This window comes from Hipposideros armiger, unplaced genomic scaffold, assembly GCF_001890085.2.
Source record: "Hipposideros armiger isolate ML-2016 unplaced genomic scaffold, ASM189008v1 scaffold_43, whole genome shotgun sequence".
NCBI lineage: Eukaryota > Metazoa > Chordata > Mammalia > Chiroptera > Hipposideridae > Hipposideros > Hipposideros armiger.
The window spans coordinates 575,375-580,688 of record NW_017731393.1 but is presented as its reverse complement, the minus strand read 5'-3'; positions in this window follow the sequence as shown (position 1 = coordinate 580,688).

The following is a 5,314-nucleotide window of genomic DNA, read 5'->3' as shown; positions in this document are numbered from 1 at the left end:
ACAATGATCACAATACCAACGTGGGCCAGTGAAGCGACGTCCTCCACAACTAGACTGAAGAACAAAAGGACAGCAACTTGTCTGTTCCCCTTCCCCCAATTCCCCAATAAAATTTTTTAAAAAAAGGAAAAAAAAAGAATGTGCCTCTCCTTCCCACAGACTGTAGATCTAATTGTGGTGGCCCCAGAACCGCCAGAGGCACCTCCGGCCTCCCCCACCCACCCCGAGGCGTTGAACCGGGCCCTGTTCTCGTGGAGGGCTTGCCCTTCTCTGGAGTATCAAGAACGGCTGGGAGGCTCCCTGCTCCCTCTGCCCACTGATACCTGGCTGGCTGGGTTCCCGACCCTTGTGAGCCAGCCCCTCCCGCACCCCTAGTCAAGGCCTCTTTTCTACCCCCACTCTTGGCTGGGGTTCCTCCTCCCCTGCTCACCCTCTATCTAGGAGCTGCTGGGCAGTATGCTAGCAATTCAGGAGACTGCAGAATTCGAACTTTGGTTCAGCGACTTGCTGCCTGCAGGGTGGCGGCCGGCACTGCGGCCTCAGGCACCTTACCTAACGTCCCCTACCCAAATGGTGTGATAATTCTAGCATCTAACTAAGGGGGTTGTTGCGAAGCTGAGCCGAGCCGTGGTTCGGCAGTCGTCTGCAGAGCTTCAGTGCTGCTCGCGCAAGGGCAGCCCGCTTAGGTCATGGCCCTGGGAAAAGGCTCCACGGCCCCTGGGGGGTAAGGGGCAACCGCTCCAAAATAATGTCTCTATTTCTCTCAGGCTAGTTCCTTCTCGCAGCAGGACGAGGTGTCCCCTCACACCTTTGATGCTTTTGCATCTGAAATACCTGCATCCGGAATACCAGCCCGACCCCTCCACATGCCTTTTTCTCCCAGAGCACTTTCCTGCCTGCTCTGGGTTCTGGAGCCGCTTGGCTTGGCTTCTCTCCATCATAGCGACATGTCTCCGGGGACATGCCCTGTCCTCTAGGCTCCCAGACACACAGCTCCCCACCCAAACGCTGAGCGAGGTTCCGTTGAGAGGGTGGGAGTCCCCTGTTCTGGACTCCAAGGTCGAGATCCGGCTTGAGTGTTTGGAAGACGGTCCCAGCTATATTAACTTAAATTTAAAAACTGGCTTTCAAAGAAAAGAGGGTGTCATCTTTTCCAAATGTACGACCCCCCCCTCCTCCATCCCAGAGCCGGCGCCGCGGGAAGTGGCAGGAGGCCGGGGTTCCGGCTGCGCCCCCGGATGCTGGTCCTCGGAAGGGGTCCCTTAGCAGACGGGCGCAGTTGGGACCCCATGGGGGAAGACACCGAGACGGAGGCGGCTCGTATCGCGAGAGAGCCCCCCTCCCGCCGCGCCCTGCATCCCCTCCCATCCCAGCGCCCCAGCTGGCCGCGCGCGGGGCCGGGTCGGGCGGGGCGGACAGGGAAGGGGCGGCGAGGGTGACCTCAGCGGCTCCGCCGCTCCGGGAAGTCGCCTCGGCCCGCCCCCTCCAGCCCCCGCCCGGAGTTTCGCTCTCTCCGGGGCGGGGCGAGCGGCGGGCGGTGCCGGGCCGGCCAAGTTGGAGCGCGCCCCGCCCGGCGCCCTCCGGTCCCCGCGCCCTCCCCGCCGGGGCGCGCTGCCCGNCCGGGCCGGAGGGCGGGGGCCGGGGTTGGGCCCGCCGGCCCCGCGCCCGCCGCTCCGCCAGCCCCCGGCCGCGCCCTCGCTGGCCTCGGTTTCCCGGTCTGTCCGGTGAGCCGCACTTGTCGGCCTCGCTCTGCGGCGACGGGGCGAAGCCGGGCTTCTGCCTCCGTGGGGTGGGGGGGGGGCTGTAGGTTAGTTGGAGATCAGAACGCGCCCCAAGTGGGCAGCACCCTGCCGGGGCCAGGGAGAGAGCGGCCAAGATGGTCCTGCAAGACCCCACTAGAGGCCCCTGCCCCACCGGTGCGGGAGGTGGGCCCGGAACGCTGGGACAGGAGAGGGAAAACCATGGGGTCACCGGTCTGCGTGCTGAAGGCCCAGCCCTGGAGGAACAAGGGTGCTGAGCCCTCCCTCCTTGGCAGGGGGCTTCTAGAAACCTCCCCTCCCCCAGGAGGAAGATGCTGACACGTGGCAGCTACAAAGTGGATGGGGACTCCTTCCCACGGTGACAGATGGAGAAGAGGGCACAAGAGCCAGTGGCGGGGCATCCACCTGGCCTGGGGTACCCTCTCTGCGCTGGGAACAGACACCCAGAGCGGGAGCAGGGTTGGGTGCAGGCTCAAACGCAGGGTTTTGACAGCAGAGGCGGCCCAGGCCCCTCCCTCCCTGTTGTCTCAATGGGCTCTGGGCACCTACAGCCTACTGGGGGGCAGCTGAGGGACCAGGGGCAAAGGGACTCTAGCCCCCTCCTCCTACAGATTCCCAGGATACTGCAGACTAGGCCCCACGCGGGAGCCCTCCCTGGCCCTGGCCCTCCACTGGAGCCTCAAGTTTCTCCTATGGTTGCCCCTCCCCCCAGCCCTGAGGCCTCCTAGTTGATAGTAATCCTTTTGCAAAAAGAAGACCGCTGTGAGCTATCTTCCTGGGTCGGTATGTATTTTTTTTTGGGGGGGGGGACATTTTTGTTCTTCATCCAGGGTCAGAGTTCAGCCTGGGGTGTGTAGACAATTTATTCTGGGTCAGAAGCAGGTGCAGCCCAGCTGAACCCCCAGGACAGCGTCTGCAGTGGAAACTGGGGCTCTGTCCCAGCCTCCCAGGCTGACTGAGAGAAGGGTGCTCCTCGAGAAGGTCCTGCTCAGGGGATACTCACTCCTCAGGGAGGAGACTCCCAGTTCCTGGCCTCTCCCCTTGGCCCTTCTGTCCCCACCCCACCTCAGCACAGCTGTCTCAGTTTTTACTGTGTACCCCCAGGCAGGGCCCTGCCTCCAGAAGCCAAGTTAGAGGCCCAGCCAGTCTGCGCTGCTTGGGCCAGACGCCTGACCTGAGGGTCACCTCCAGATGTCCGAGATTGGCTCACCTCACACATCCTCCCTGTGGGCGCCTGGGGCCTCCTCTGGGACTGTCCCACCTACCCGCTGCTCTCCCAGGAGGGGTTTCCATAACCGCGCTCCATCCAGGACCCAGCAATGCTTTGGAGAAGGCAGAGGATGGGAGGAGAATGGGGAGGTGACAGTGAGTGGCGATTGGGGGGCCAGGAGGGTGCCTTCTCATGGAAGACATGGCAATACCCCAGGCGGCTCTCGGGCCTGCCGACCGGCAGCAGGGGGCCAGTATCTTGGCCAGGAGGCTGCGCTGAGGTGGTCCAAAACCTCCCATCTCCAGGGGGCCTCTCTGCCTGCTCCACTTGAAGCTCTGGTGCATGGTGGGTACCCGGGACCTGCTGTGAGCCCCGCACCCACCCTGTCTGTGCAGCACCCAGTCCTGTCTTGGCCTCTGTGTGAGCCTGCCCTGTGCCGGGTATCCCTGTGGGCAGGGCCAGCCCCCTCCTCCACTGGCCTCCAGGAGGGAACGCAGAAACCCTCTCCCCAAGAACACGCCCCTCCCGTCCCCCAGACAGCATGGCAAGGAGAGCACGAACCCTGCTGGCCAGCCCTGGTCGCTGCTGGAACCTCTGGGGAGCCCCTCCGCCAGATGTTTCCAACAAAAACTGCTGCACTGGCCTCGGGGAGGGCAGCTGCCTGCCCCCTTCCTGAGTGCAGGGGCCTCCAGTCCTGTCACCTTCTGCAGCTGCCGGCCATCGGGCAAGACTCCTGGGCTAGTGCCCCCGGCTGCCTAGTCTGGGCAGCAGCTGCAGGGCGGGGCCTCAAGACAGCTCCCAGGCCAGATGGCTGCCTAGCTGGCTGCATCCAGGGAGGCTCTGCCCGCACCACTGCCACACCTCCTGTCATCCCTGTGCCTGAGACCTTGCTGGGCCAGATAGGGGACCCGAGGGCAGGGCCATGCAGTGGCCAGCTCCGGAGTGCCGTTCTGGGGCTTCCTGGGACAGTCCCTCCTTGGGATGGGGCAGGACAGGAGGACTAACTCAGACCCTGAGTAGAGAGGCACAGAGAGCCTCTTTCCCACTGTCTCCTCCCCCAGGGATGTTCCTCCTCCTCTAGCCCATCCCTACCTGGGCTGGCCTCCCAGGCCCAGCCCCAGACTCTCGCTAGCAGTGTCCTCGCCTGTTTCGGCCCCTGTCCGTGCCCCACAACCTGTGTCAGGTGCCCAAGGAGCGCTTTGTCACCAGCCAGGCAGGGTGCTCTGCCCACCCCAGGGCCTCACTCCACCCAGAGCCCCAGCCGGGCCAGCCTGCCCTCCCTGCCTGCGCCGGCTCAGGGGCCAAGCCTGGGGGCACAGCTGGGCACCAGGCAGCCATCGGAATTGGATGGTGGCACTCTTGAGGACGTCCTCAGGAGCCACTCACTCCCTCTAGACACTTACTGAAACCCCCCTGGTGGCAGGAATGGTGTATGGTCACATCACCTTGGCCGGGCTGTGAAACAGGCTAAGGCTGTGAAAGGAGACTATGGCCTTGAGGGGGGTTTAGCTGGGTGGTCAGAAAAGACCACTCTGGGGTGCCTGCTGGAACAGATAGGAATAGGAGGGGGCGGGGGAAGGCTCTCTGGGGAGGGGCTTGAGTGACCAGTGAATGGCCTGGGTTTTCACCTGTGCCAGGCCCTGCGGTCACTCTTCTCATTTTGCAGATGAGGATATTAAGGTTCAAGGAGGTTAAGTGTCATTACCAAGGTTGGGAGGGGGCGGGGCAGGGCTCTGAAGCCCACCAGACCCAGGGGCTGGTACCATATGGGCCCCCAGGGACCTCATTTGAATTCAGTTCCCCCTGCAGGGTGAGGGCTTGGAGGCAGGGGTGTGGCCCTCCTCAGGGAGGGTCCCCAGACAGATGGGCCATGGGAGCCAGGATGGTCTCAATGGCCACGTGCAGTGTGAGTCCAGGGTTCCAAGCTGCAGTTGCTGAATTTAGGAAATAAAAATGCAAGATGTCCAGTCAAATTTGAATTTCAGACAAACAAGAAATAATTTTTTAGTGTAAGAATGTGCCTCGCCTGGCTGGCAGAATGGCGCGTTGGTTAAGAGTTGGCTTGGGATGACAGCTCTGAGCAGCAGGGTCCTGGTTCGGATCCCACATGAGGGCCAGTAATGCTGTGCCCTCTACAGGTAAGATGGTGAACAACAGCTCAACGTGGAGCTGGGCTGCCGCGTGCGCTTTCGTGAGCTGTTATGAGCAGCAGTCCGGTGGCCAGCGACCGATGTGCCTCAGCCGGGAAAAGCACAATGATCACAATACCAACGTGGGCCAGTGAAGCGACGTCCTCCACAACTAGACTGAAGAACAAAAGGACAGCAACTTGTCTGTTCCCCTT